At 54.3% G+C, this 14228-nt stretch overlaps 1 protein-coding gene across 1 annotated transcript in view; it reads right to left on the reverse strand.

The window, feature by feature from the left end:
- The window catches only part of KDM4A (lysine demethylase 4A), a 1237605-nt gene that overhangs the window by 39260 nt on the left and 1184117 nt on the right, over nucleotides 1–14228 (reverse strand). The window lies entirely within an intron of this gene.

Genomic DNA, 14228 nt, shown 5'->3' on the forward strand with positions numbered 1-14228 from the left:
CTAAGCAACGATGTCCAACACATGATATATGTATTGAGGTTGTGTAAGGCCTCCTGGTAAGTCTTGTTATCGGTAGGTCTCAACGTGGATCAGAGTGAGCCATTGGTGCTTCAGTAAGATCAGGATACTGTGGGTAAGTCTGGCCCTCCAAATACTGTATACAGGGCTCGACCAACTTTCCTGTCCAAACAGTGGCTGGCTTTTGGTACTGTGTAACAGAGAATGTCCTTTTTTGATCACTTCTGGAGGTCCCCTCCACATTTCATCTTTAAAAGAAATACTGTGACCATTTAAAAGTTTGGCTATTACGGGGACTGTAAGAGCTTCCTATTAGCCTACGCTATTGACATGGGATGTGAGGAGGGATACACAGCCTGTGGGCAATGTTTGGCTTTTGACCAACCCACTGGCCACACATTGCCATGGTAGCCCCTATGGTAATTCCTACCCACAACTTGCCCCTTCCCTCCCGAAATATATCTCCCTTGGATCTCTATAAACTAGCTCCGTGCTCAGAGTAGTCTTCTGAAAGGTAATGATATATTTGACGCTATAAACCAGTGTCTTCAGCCACTTGATCTATAAGTAGTATATGAGCCCTTTCATCTCTTTCTTGCACTGTTCAATAAAAGTAGTGGCAAAGTCAGCAGTTTTGTCTTGTGTATAGTCAATAGATAGGTATATTTGCCAACTGTTTTTATTTTATGTCCAGGAAGTGACATTATGGCAGAGCTTGGTAAATGCTGATTTCACGCTTACACAGATGTCAGAACTGTTGGTTTTGCCAATGTTTGTTCCCCAGTGAGTTCCATACAGATCTCTCTTGAGATGTGGCTCTTATAAGTATGTGGCCTGTAGGACCCCTGTTGCTGCCAAAGGTATTGGCTAAGGCCCAGGTGCCACTCAGCCCCAGATTTATTATCATGACGCAGATAGTTGCTCTGGTTGTGGATGCTGGCAGTGCACTTTAACAGTGGCTACAAGCGTAGTTGCCATTGTGGCACACTGGAAGACTTTTCTTCATGCAGGCTTACAAAATGGAGTCTCTAGTTTTGTGAAATCAGTATTGAGAAAACTGCACTTTGAATTGCAACAAAGTGCAGTTTTCTCAATGATCAGGAATGACCATGTAATTTGGCCTGGTGGACAGATTCTAAGAGGCCACCCCAATTATATTAAATAGGGACTCATAGGTTAGCCAAAACCCAATCAATGTAGAGTTGAGAGTGGTCAAGGCTTAGTCTCCAGACAGTGTGAGTGGGGTCAGCGGACCTCAATGAGTCCACACAGTATGGCATACAATAGTTCAATTTAGACAGTCAATTAGAACAATACCATGATTTATTTTGGGCCTTATGAACACACTGGAAAATGAATCTAACAGGTAGTATTAGCACACAACAATCTATAACACAAATATATACAATCGCCGTGGAACAAGTTACTTACCTGTAACTGTTGTTCTCCAGCATGGGTCTGGCATGGATTCACATGCCCATGAATATTCCCCGTCGTCAGGCTGGGAATCCTCGGTAAAGAAAAAACCAGTATCAGTTTCGTTTCTGATCTGTCTTTCGTAGTAATAACCAATCACTGGTCTCTGCGTCATACTGACCACAGCCAATGACTGCCCTCTACCTAAGCACCGCCTCTGGCAGCCATCTTCAGATTTGGTAGCACGTGAAGTGGCAGTATGACCAAGTGAAGAGCCGCAGAGGGGTAGGCGGGAGGGTTCGCATGTGAATCCATGCCAGACCCATGCTGGAGAACAACAGTTACAGGTAAGTAACTTGTTCCTTCTCCAGCATGGGGTCTGGCATGGATTCACATGCTCATGAATAAAGAATACATAGCAGTACACACATGCACAACCACGGGAGGTGGCAAAGGCTCAACATTAAGCATCACATCAACTCAACATTAAGCATCTTACCTCCTCACCAGGCTCACCTCAGGCGAACAGGTTGCGCAGCACTGCTTGGCCGACCCTGGACTCCTCCCTGGAATCCCGGTCGACGCAGTAGAATTTCGTGAAGGTGTGCGTCGACCTCCACGTAGCAGCCCTGCATATGTCCAGCAGGGGCACACCAGATAGGAACGCCGTGGTAGCTGCGATCGCTCTGGTGGAATGGGCTCTCGGACGGCCAGGCAGCGGTCGGTTTGCCAACCGGTGACAGCACATGATACAGCCGGAGAGCCATCTGGAGATGGAAGCCTTCGAGAGAGCCTTCCCCTGATTGACAGGTCCAAAGTTCACAAAGAGTTGTGACGTCTTCCGAAAACCCTTCGTGCGGTCCACGTAGAACTTCAGCGCTCTAGCTACATCCAGCGAGTGCAAAGTCCTCTCAGCCGGCGACGAAGGCGACGGGAAGAACACAGGTAACACCAAGGGTTCGTTGAGATGGAAGTCCGACGGTACCTTGGGCATGAAGGAGGGGTGCGTCCTGAGCACTACCCTCGTGTCGTGGAAAATCAAGTACGGGGCCTTGCAGGAAAGGGCCTGGATCTCTCCCACTCGTCGTGCGGAGGTGATGGCCACAAGAAAAGCTGTTTTCCACGATAGAAACTTCAACGGGGCCGAGTGCAGAGGCTCGAACGGAGGTCCCATGAGCTTGGTCAGCACCACGTTGAGCTCCCACGCCGGGGCCGGAGCCTTCACCGGCGGGAACGATCTGAACAGTCCCTTCATGAACTCTTTCACCAGACGATGAGACCACAAGGACGCCCGCCCCGTGGTTCTGGTGTATCGGGAGATCGCAGCAAGATGAATCTTGATGGACGCGTGTGCCAGACCAGCTTTGGCCAGCGTCAGCAGGTACGGCAGTACTTGGGGAGCCGTAATCCGTAGAGGGTTAATCTTCTGTGCGTGGCACCAGACAGAGAACCTCTTCCATTTGTGTCCGTAGCATTTAAGAGTCGAGGACGCCCTGGCCTTTGCAAGAACCTCTCTGCAATCGGCCGGTATGTCGTATCCTCCAAACTCTAGCGCTGCAGGAGCCAGGCCTGCAAGTTCAGCGACTTCGGGTCGTGGTGGAGGATGGCGCCTCCTTCCCTGGAGAGTAGATCCGCGTCCGCCGGCAGCTTGATCGGCGGGGACGCTGACAAGTCCAGAAGGTCCGGGAACCATATCTGCCTCGGCCACGCAGGTGCGACGAGGATCATCGTGCACCGTGACCTCTTGAGCTGGTTGACGAGCCGGATTAGCAGAGGCAAGGGAGGGAACGCGTAGAGGAACAGGCCCTCCCAGGGGAACGAGAAAGCATCGCCCATGCTCCTCGTCTGGGGAAACCTGCTGGCGAACCTCCGGCACTTGGTGTTCGTCGCCGTCGCGAACAGGTCGATCTGGGGTGTGCCCCACCGTCGGAAGAGGCGATCCACCAGATCCTGCCGTAGTTCCCACTCGTGGCACGAGCGCAGCTCCCTGCTGAGTGAGTCGGCGATGGTGTTTTTTATCCCTGCCAGATGAAACGGCACCAGAAAAATCCCTTGGGCGACGGCCCAATGCCACAGGTCCTGCGCCTCCTTGGACAGCGCTGGGGACCTGGTTCCGCCCTGTTTCCTGATGTAAAACATGGTGGTGGTGTTGTCGGTGAAGATCCTCACCACCTTGCCCTTGAGGGACGGAAGGAAGGACCTGAGGGCCCAAAACACTGCATGGAGCTCCAGGACGTTGATATGCAGGGACTTCTTCGTCGGGAGCCAGAGTCCCCTTGCGTGCAGATTTTCGGTGTGCGCTCCCCACCCTTCCAGGGAGGCATCCGTGGTCACAGTCTCCTGGTGGGCTGGGGTCTGGAAGTCCATGCCCGCCGTCAGATGCGCGCGGGTGCCCCACCACCGTATCGCTCGTCGGAAACTCTCGTCGAGCTTGATCCTTTCCTTGAAGCTGCCCGTCGTCTGGATCCAGCGCGCATCCAGGAATTCTTGCAACGGGCGCATCCGGAGCCTGCACATGGGAATAAGGTAGATGCAGGAAGACATCATCCCGAGGAGGGACTTGATGGACCTCACTTTGGCCGCGTCGGCCACCAACATCCGTTGCACCTTGCCCAAGATGGTCCTGGTCCTCTCCTCCGATGGGGAGGCCAGAAGGGACACTGTGTCGAGCCTCGCTCCCAGAAACAGTGCGACTTGCGCGGGCACCAGGTGGGATTTGGCGTAGTTCACGGAGAATCCCAGGTCCGTGAGGAGTTGGACGGTCCTTGCCGTGTGGACCACGGCGAGCTCCCTCGTCTTGGCGCGGATGAGCCAGTCGTCCAGGTAGGGGTAGACGTGAATCCCCTCGCGGCGCAGCTGCGCCGCCACCGGTGCGAGGCACTTGGGTGCCGACCGTAGTCCGAAGGGAAGGGCTTTGAACTGGTAATGACGCCCTTGGACCACGAATCTGAGGAATTTTCGGTGCCCCTTTAGGATGGGAATGTGGAAGTAGGCATCCTCCAAATCCAACGACGATAGGAAGTCTCCTTCCTCCAGCTGACCCAGGACGTGCTGGAGGGTGACCATCCGGAACTTCTGCGCCTTGATGAACTTGTTCAGACGTCGCAGGTCTAGGATGGGGCGCCATCCTCCCGTCTTCTTCTTCACGAGGAAGTATCTCGAGTAGACTCCGGAGCCCCGAAGCCTCTTTGGGACGAGTTCGATGGCGCCCTTTCTGAGCATCGCCTTTACCTCCAGGAGAAGTTGAGGGACATGAAGTTCTTTCCTGGCCACGGGGGGGACGCGCGGGCACCTTCTTTGAAACTCGAGCGCGTGGCCCCGGGCCAGGGCGTCCAGCACCCAACGGTCGGTGGAGATGGACTCCCACACGCTGACGAAGCCCGCCAGCCGGCCTCCCACCGGGGTGCTTCGGTGAGGCCCCGACCACACGGCTGGTTCAATCCTGCTTGGAGGCGGCCTTGCCGCCTTGACCTCCTTGGCGACGACGGCGGGGTCCGCTAGACTTGCCTCGTCCTCTGTAGGCCTCTTGCGACGACGAGCGGGCCGCTTGACGGTAGGAAGCGAAACCGCCGCCGGAACCTTTGGAGGCGCCCTTGCCTCCGCCGCTCCGAAAGGGCGTCTGTCGTTGCTGCAGGACTCCAAGGGCCCGGGCCGTCTCAGTATCCACCTTGATGGCCTGAAGGGAATCGTCCACTGTCTTCCCAAACAGGTTGTTCCCGTCGAAGGGCATGTCCAGGACTCTGGTCTGGACGTCCTGCCGGAAGTCCGTAGCTTTGAGCCATCCACGACGTCGAAGGCAAACGCCGTTGCCCAGCTGGCGGAACCCAGTGTCGGCGATGTCCGTCGCCACGGTGATGGCGTGGTCCGAGGCCACCTCACCTTCCTGCAGGATCTCCAGGGCCTCCGCCCTCTTGTCGTCCGGCAGAAAATCCAGCAGGGGAGCTATCTTGTACCAGAGCTCCCTGTCGTAGCGGGCCACGATAGCCAAGGCGTTGGCCGCTTTAATCGTCGTCGCTGCCGACGAGATGACTCTACGTCCCATAGCATCCAATTTCTTTCCCTCGCCGTCCGGCGGGGAAGTCGATGTGGAGGCCGCACCCCCCCCCCCGCTTTCTTCCTGGCTGCCGCGGAGACGACGGAATCCGGGGTAGGCTGCGCCCGGAGGCATAGGGGGGCCGTGTCCGGGACCCGGTACTTTTTCTCGTACCGGTCTCTTCTAGCTGGCGTCGTGGAAGGGTTCTTGAGGAGGGAAAGGCCCTCATCCCAAATGTCGTCCAACAGAGGCACTGCGAGGACCGTCTTCCTCTTGGCCTCGCACCGCTGATAAAGGAAGCCTTCCTTTTTCTTCTCCTCAGGGCAGAGTTGGAAAAGCTCGGAAGCCCTGGAGATCATGGAGTGGAAAGATCCGATCTCGTCGGGCGGAGAAGCCCTGGTGGGAGGCGACGACGGAAAATCCTCGTCGTATGCCTCATCGTCCGTACCCGTCGCTGCCGTGTCAGTCCCCGTATCATCCCCTCGGGTGGACGGGGAGGAGGGCTGGATGGGGCGCGACGGTTGAAAAGGAGGTGGCGGATGGATCCTTCTTTTCTTGGTAGGGGGAACACCAGAAGGTCCCGGTTCTGGATCCCCCGACGGGAGAGGTTCCTCCGTCGGTAACGGTAGCCTCGTCCTTATCTCGGAGCATAAGGACTGTATGGCCAACAAAATGGCCGCCGAGTTGTCTTGCGGCGCTGGCAGAGGGGAATCCGACGGGCGAGCAGGGGCCCCGTCGGTATCCTCGACGATGTCGTCGTCGTCACCTGCGTCGGGGTCCATTCCGACGGGCTGGCCTTCTTCCACGCCTAGGCCGTGGCTTAAGACCTCGATCAGCTCCTCTTCTGAGGTTGAGGCCGAATCTACGACGACGCCCTGCCCCCCCTTCTTCCCCACGGAGGGTTTCACGGGGGTCCTATCGATGGGCACAAAAGAAGACTCCCTCCGAGGAGGCAGGGAGATTCTGGGCCCTGAGGTCGCCACCACTGGTGCAGCCACCACAGGCTGAGCCAGGGCCGCCGCGACCGTTTCGATAGAGGGCTTGGTCGGATGGATCAAGGCCTTCACCACCTTAGGTGCGCTCACCGCCTTATCCTTGAGGGAGGGGGCACTGCCACGCTCCTCCTCTGCCTTAGAGCTCGACCGGGGCCTCTCCAGGAGCTTCGCCGGGTGCTCGGCCTTCCTCTTACCCGACCCAGAGCGTTGGCTCGTGGTTGATGGTGCCGGGGAGGGTGCGCCCTGCCTGGCGCCCGTAGAGCCCGACCGTTCGGCGCTCCCGGTGCCAGCGGACTCGCGGTGCTTGGCCTTATGTTGGGCCCCCGTCGCCGGGGCGCCCTCAAAGGTCTTAGAAGACCGCTCGGATTTCTTCTTCTTCTCGCCAGACGGGCTCTTACCCTCCAGCCAGTTGGCGAGACGTTGATGGCGGTCCTTCATGGTCCGTTCCGACATGTTGCCGCAAAACGCACAGTCCTTCTCCACGTGCGTCTTGTCCTCATGAAGGCAGTAAAGGCAGAAAGAGTGTTCGTCCTCCTTAAAGACGTTCTGCAGCTGGCATCCAGGGCAGACCCTGAACAGCTTTCCGGGCGTCGAGCTTCCCTTCTCCTGGGCCATCTCCGAGACCGGGCCTGAGAAGCTTCTGGAGTCCTCCGAAGTGTAGCTCGACGAAATCTTCACCCTTGAGGGGCACAGACGAATCCAACACGGGTCCCCGTTGATCGGATGTAGGATCGGTGGAGCTTGAGGCTCTTTTGACCGAAAGAATCGAAGTTTTTTGTGAAAAAGCGCGAAAAATAGCACTAACGCTCGAGAGCAATAGCACGAGGATCCCAACACATGAACGTGCGGTAAAAATCTGAAGATGGCTGCCAGAGGCGGTGCTTAGGTAGAGGGCAGTCATTGGCTGTGGTCAGTATGACGCAGAGACCAGTGATTGGTTATTACTACGAAAGACAGATCAGAAACGAAACTGATACTGGTTTTTTCTTTACCGAGGATTCCCAGCCTGACGACGGGGAATATTCATGGGCATGTGAATCCATGCCAGACCCCATGCTGGAGAAAGGTAGAAATATACATCAGATAATTTATACAAGCAAAGCAGGCAAGTAAGCTGGATGCAGAAAGATGGGAAGCAATCTCAAGAACATTATCCTATCTTGAGAAGTCCAAAGCCTAAGATAAATGTGGCATTGTGCCCAAATGTCACAGAGTTCAACACAGTGTTTCTCACCAGTATGAGTTCACTTTAGAAAAGCTACAATGGGCTTGTCCTAGTGATAGTTTCAATCTATTTATAAGTTCTACAATAATTTTACCAGAGGTAAAACCCTTCCAACTCCAAGGCTTACCCAGTGGCGGGATACTCAAACCAAGTTAAACGACCAGAGGTGAGTGGAATGGAGATAGGAGACAAGGGGACTGGGTCCAATGTTATCTGAATGAGTACGGGGGAACAGGCACACAGATGCTTACTTAGCACGCTGACTCAGATTTTCCCAGATTTCTTTGTAGATCTGGGGGTCACCAGGGACACCATCTTCCTCTGTTCGTTCCAGTGAGAGGTGCCCAGGTGTTGTGGGCTCGAGGATTGTTCCGGTTGACTGGAAATGCAATATACAACCCTTTTCAAAGTAGAAATACAGAAGCCAATGATGCTGGCCTCATTAGGACATTTGACGGGATGGAAGGAGAGTTCCAGCAGTGGTCACTGATTGCAGGCAACGACAAGCATCCTTCCCAGTAGAGGTCACAGCAGCTGCTCTAGGACAAGTTCTAAAGGTGTGGAAGTTGGTATTCCAGGGAAAAGATTACCTGTGGCACGGGCTGGCGACCACCAAAGTTCCAGACACGAATGCAGAATGGTGACGGGTCTGGGGAAGTAGCCCATGAGAGAGCTGGTCAGTTCACTGGGCAGTCCAGGGACACTACCGAAGGCCCGGAAGGGCTTGACGCTCGAGAAGGCTCCGAGACAATTTGGTCATAGTAGTCTAAGGACTGAACACCGCTTAGGATCTTCAGAGATCTCGACGAGTAGGGCTTCACCAAGCCGGGCACAGGTAGGGATGCTGGGCCATTTCAGGAATCGTCTTATTATTATTATAAAGGTATTCATTGAGTGTGGACCTAGCTTCTAGAAGGAACCGAGCGCTTTTCAATCATAGGGAAGAACACATTGCGGGAAGCAAAGTAAAAATTAGTGGGGAGCTAACGGGGAGGGTGGGTAATTGGCAGCATGGGAAGAAGAAAGTGCGTAGCAGATCACTGAGTCTCGGGTAAGGTGGGCAGTGCAGTGTGTGGGCCTAGGTGTTAAGGGGGAGCCATTTCTTGAAGAAGGTGGCCTTGAGCTCTTTCCTGAACTGCAGCAGGATGGGGCAAGTCTGATGTTGATGTGGGGGAGGTTTTAATTCAAGCCTGCCCATTTCCTTACTTCTGGCGGATCGCAGGCCTCTGGAGATGCTGAGTTTCTCAGTGAGGTAGCTTGGGGACTTCAGGATGACAGCCTTGTAGATGATGCAACAGGATTTGAAGATGATATCAGCCTGCAGTGGGAGACAGCACAGTCTGATGAGGGCCGGGGTGATGTCAAATTTGCACTGTCCTTTAATGAGTCCTGCTGCAGCATGCAGGACAGATTTCAGGGGAACTAAATTAGTCGCTGGAAGGCCTTCCAAAAGGGCATTGCCAACATCCAGGTGGGAGTGGACCAAGGCTTTGACAGTGTATCTGAAGTTGTTTTCTGGGATGAAGGGCTGGATTTTTTCGGCAGGAGAGAAAATTGGTACAAGGCCGTTTGTGTCTTCCTTGCTATGCGCTGTTTGAACGTGAAGTTTCTGTAGATGTTAAACCCAGGGGACTTGACACAGTGGGCCAGCTGGGGTGTGAATCCATCGAGGTTCACACCCCAGTTGGCCAGGACTAGATATCAGAGTGTTTGGTCTCACTGTCTGACCTTTTCTTTTTTAGGTTTGGGCTTCCACCACTGGTTTCATTTATATCCGAAATTCCAGTTTATAAATGTTAAACTACAGTTTCCATGGTTTCTGTAGTGCTGTTTGAATTTGAGAAATGTGTGGGAAGCACGTCCAGTGTTTTCTATATTAGGAGCTGGTGTGGTTTGCTCCATTTCATTAATTTTCTCATCCTTACAAAGGAGCAGTCGTTGTGGCCGACCTGCACTGTTGTTCCCGTCTCATTGACTGAGGGAAGCGCTGTGGCAATGCAGTTTATTTTACTTAATTAAAAAGACAAACATTTTACTTTCTAGAGCAACAGGTTGTTTATGTTCTTAACAGACCCTTCAATCGGAATGGGGCCTGAGCGCAAGCTGGTTTGGTCTACCTCAGTTGTGGTTTTTGCTGGAGAGTGCTTACTTAATTCTTCAAATTAGGTAAACAAGGGATATACGTTCACTCTTTTCGATGGTCTTGGGAGAGGTTACACTTAAGTGTCTTGACAAACACATTTTTGGTGTGTCTTTACAGATTGATGAAATAATAGTGCCTTTGAAAGCGCAAAAAACAACCTGTGAGCTATGGTATCAATAAGGAACAAGTTACTTACCTGTAACTATTGTTCTCCAGAATGAGTCAGGCATGGATTCAAATGCTCATGAATATTCCCTGTTGTTAGGCCGGGAATCGTCGGTAAAAGTAAAAAACGGTTTCACTTTCACTTACAAACTTTATTTCTCCTCTAAACCAATCACTGTACTTTGGGTCATACTGCCCGCAGCCAATGACTGCACTCTCCCTAAGCCCCTCCTCTGGCAGCCATCTTCAGATTTGGTAGCACGTAAAGTGGCAGTATGACCAAGAAGAGTTGCCGAGCGGCAGGAGGGAGGCTTTGCATGTTAATCCATGCCAGACCCATGCTGGAGAACAATAGTGTGGCAATAAGACCCGAGGCGGCGGGCCAATACCGCCCCAGGTAATGCCCGGGGCCGTAGTTAACAAATCCTTAACGAATCCCCCGGGCATTACCTGCGGCGGTATTGGCCCGCCGCCGATGGTCTTATTGCCATTAGTACCCCGGCCCGTTGGATCGGGGTGCTAATGGCATTTTTTTCTAAAGGGGTGCTAAAGGCAAAAAAAATGGCCGCCGCCATGGAAAGGGAAAACGTAGTCTGTTTTCCCTTTCCATGGCGGCCATCGGGAGCGGACGCGCTGGGAACAGAAGTGTTCCCAGCGCGTTCGCTTCCAAGACCAGAAGAAAAAAGAAGTTAAGTGGGGTCGGGAGGGGATGGGGAGGAAGAAAAAAAAAAGAATATATACCGTGGTCTCCGGCGGGGGACGATGGAAGCCTCCAGCCATGTGGAGGCTTGGAGCGGGGATGGCCCTGCTCCAAGTCTCCACACGGCTGGAGGTTTCCATCGTCCCCCGCCGGAGACCGCAGGATAGAAGGTAAGTGGGGTGGGGAGGAGGGAGGAAAGGCTTGGGGGAAAAAAAAAAAACTTACCTGCGTCCCCGGCGAGGGACAAAGGAAGCCTCCAGCCATGGGGAGGCTCGGAGCGGGGATTGCCCCGTTTCGAGCCTCCTCATTGGCTGAGGGGCTGCCACGCCCCTCGCCGGAACAGAGTAACCGGCACGCACGGCGTGAACGGGAATACTGTGTGGTATGGCTCGCAAATGAGCCAATCACCACACAGTATTCCTGTTCAGCCACGCGTGCTGGGTACTAATTACAGGTAAGTAACTTGTTCATTCTCCAGCATGGGGTCTGGCATTGATTCACATGCTCATGAAAGAATACATTGCAGTACAACATTACACAACCACGGGAGGTGGCAAGGCTCAACAGAAGCAAATACTCTTACCTCCGGAACAGGCTCACCTTCAAGCAAAAAGGTTGCATAGCACTGTTTGGCCGACCTTGGACCACTCTCGGGAATCCCTGTTGACGCAGTAAAATCTCGTGAAGGTGTGCGTAGACCCTCACGTAGCAGCCCTGCAGATTCCCAGCAGGGGCACACCAGACAGGAACGCTGTCAACGCAGCGATCGCTCTGGTGGAATGGGTTCTCGGACGGCTGGGCAGCAGCGGATGACAGTGCGTAATGCAGCCGGAGAGCCATCTTGAGATGGAAGCCTTGGACAAGGCCTTCCCATGGTTCACAGGACCAAAGTTCACGAACAGTTGAGACGTCTTACGAAAACTCCTTATGCCTGCCACGTAGAACTTCAGAGCACGAGCAACATCCAGCAAATGCAAAGTCCTTTCAGCCGGCGACAAAGGTTTCGGAAAGAACACAGGCAACACCAAAGGCTCGTTGAGGTGGAGTTCCGACTGAACCTTTGGCATAAAGGAAGGGTGCATCCGCAGCACCACCCTCGATTAGTGAAATTTCAGATATGGCTGTTTGCCTGGATCTCACCTCCCCTCCTGGTAGAGGTGATGGCCACGAAGAAAGTCGTTTCCCAAGAGAGGCCCCCCATGAACCCTGTCAACACCACGTCGAATTCCCAAGCCGGGGCAGGAGCCTTCACTGGCGGGAACGATCAAAACAGTCCTTTGAGGAGCTCCTTGACGAGACAGTGGGACCAAAGAGAAGATCGCCCTGGAGACCTGGTGTAGCAGGAGATAGCTGCCAGATGCACCTTGATAGAGGCGTGCGCCAGCCCACCTTTACCAAGGACAACAAGTATGGAAGAATCTGCGGGGCCGTGACCCTCAGAAGGTTGATTTTCTGCCTCCAGCACCACGTAGCAAAATGATTCCACTTGTGCCCGTAGCACTTAAGAATCGATGACGCTCTGTCCCTGGCAAGGACCTCCCTGCAGTCCGCCGGGAACTCATAGCCTCTGAACTCTAGGGCTGCAGCAGCCAAGCCCTCAGGTACAGCGATCCTCGGTCGTGATGCAGGAGTACACCTTCTTCTCTGGTGAGCAGATCAGTGACCACTGGCAGCTTGACCAGAGGTGATGTTGACAGGCTGAGAAGGTCCGGGTACCAAATCTGCCTCGGCCACGCCGGGACAACGAGGATCATCCTGCATCGGCACTTTTTGAGTTGACTGATCACTCGCAGCAGGAGAGGCAATGGAGGGAATGCGTATAGGAACATGCCTTCCCATGGGAAGGACAACACGTCCCCCATGCTCCTCGGTTGGTGGAAGCTGTTGGCGAATTTCTGGCATTTGGATTTCATCCCCGTCGCAAACAGATCGATCTGGGGTCTGCCCCAATTGACAAAGATGTGGTCCACCTGACCCTGATGAAGTTCCCACACATAGCAGGAGCCCAGCTCCCTGCTGAGAGAGGCAGCAATTGTGTTCTTGACTCCCGCCAGGTGAAAGGGGATGAGGAACATCTCTTGGGGTGACGGCCCAGTCCTGCGCCACTCTGGAGAGCGCTGGGGATCGGGGCCCCCCCCTGCCTCTTGATGAAGAACATTGTGGTGGTGTTGTCCGTGAAGATACTCACCACCGTGCCCTTGAGGGACGTAAGGAATGACTTGAGGGCCCAGAACACTGCCCGCAGCTCCAGGATATTGATGTGAAGATCCCTCTACTCCGCAAGCCACAGGCCTCTGGCGTGGAGACGTCGGGTGTGGGCTCCCCAGCCCTCCAGGGACACGTCTGTGGTGATCGTCTCCTGGTATGGGTGGGGGAGGGAGAGCTTTGAAATCCTATGCCCCGGGCGACTGAGTGTACGCCCCACCTTATCGCCCGATGGAACTCCTCGTCAAGAGGAATCTTGACGGCGAAGCTTCCAGATACTGGATCCAGCGAGCGTCCGGGAACTCTTGAAGGGGTTGCATCCGCAACCTGCAGAGCCGGATCAGGTAGATGCACGACGACGACATGCCGAGCAGCGACTTGATGGTCCGCACCGTGGGAGTCTTCAGCGCCAACAGCCGTTGCATCTTGCCCAGCAGGGCTGCTATCCTCTCCTCCGAGGGCGCTGACAGGCAGGAGACCATGATGAGTCTGGCTCCCAGGAACAGAGCGTTCTGCGATGGTATCAAGCAGGACTTTGGATAATTGACGGAGAACCCCAGATCCGTCAGCAGCTGAACGGTCTTCTCCGTGTGGTATACAGCCACTTCCCTCAACTTCACCCTGATGAGCCAGTCGTCTAGGTATGGGAACACGTGTATCACTTGGAGACGTAGCTGGGTCGCCACTGGCACCAGGCACTTCGTAAACACCCTGGGCACCGACTTCAGCCCGAAGGGGAGGGCCTTGAATTGATAGCGTCTTCCCTGCACTACGAAAGCGCAGTAACGTCCAATGCTTCTAGTAAACGGAGACGTAGAAGTCCCTCCAGATCCAGTGGTCAAAAAGTCTCCTTCCTCCAGTTGGCCGAGCACGTGCTACAATGTGAACATCCTGAATTTTTGGGACTTGAGATACTTGTTGAGACGCTGCAGGTCTAGAATGGGCCTTCAACACCGGGTCTTCTTTACTATAAGTATCTGGAGTAGACTCCGGAGCCCCAGAGTCATCATGGAACTAGCTCTATCGCCTTTGCATGGCCCGAACCTCTTGCAGGAGCTGAGGGATGTGCTGTTCCTGCCGGGCCCCCGGAGGGATCTGTGGACATTTTTGCTGAAACTCCAGGGTTTGTCCATGGGTGAGAGCATCCAAAACCCATCTGCCGGTGGAGATCATCTTCCACTCACCAACGAAACTCGCCAGCCGGCCGCCCACCTGGGTGCATGGGTGAGGGCCCGACGTCTTGGCCGGTTCATTCCTGCTTCGGTGCCTGCGTCCTGCCTTGGGAGCGGAGACAGTGCTGGCCACTGAAAGCCTTGGAACAGCCTCCT

Source organism: Ambystoma mexicanum, chromosome 1q (assembly GCF_040938575.1).
Source record: "Ambystoma mexicanum isolate Mex_15411 chromosome 1q, UKY_AmexF1_1, whole genome shotgun sequence".
Lineage (NCBI taxonomy): Eukaryota > Metazoa > Chordata > Amphibia > Caudata > Ambystomatidae > Ambystoma > Ambystoma mexicanum.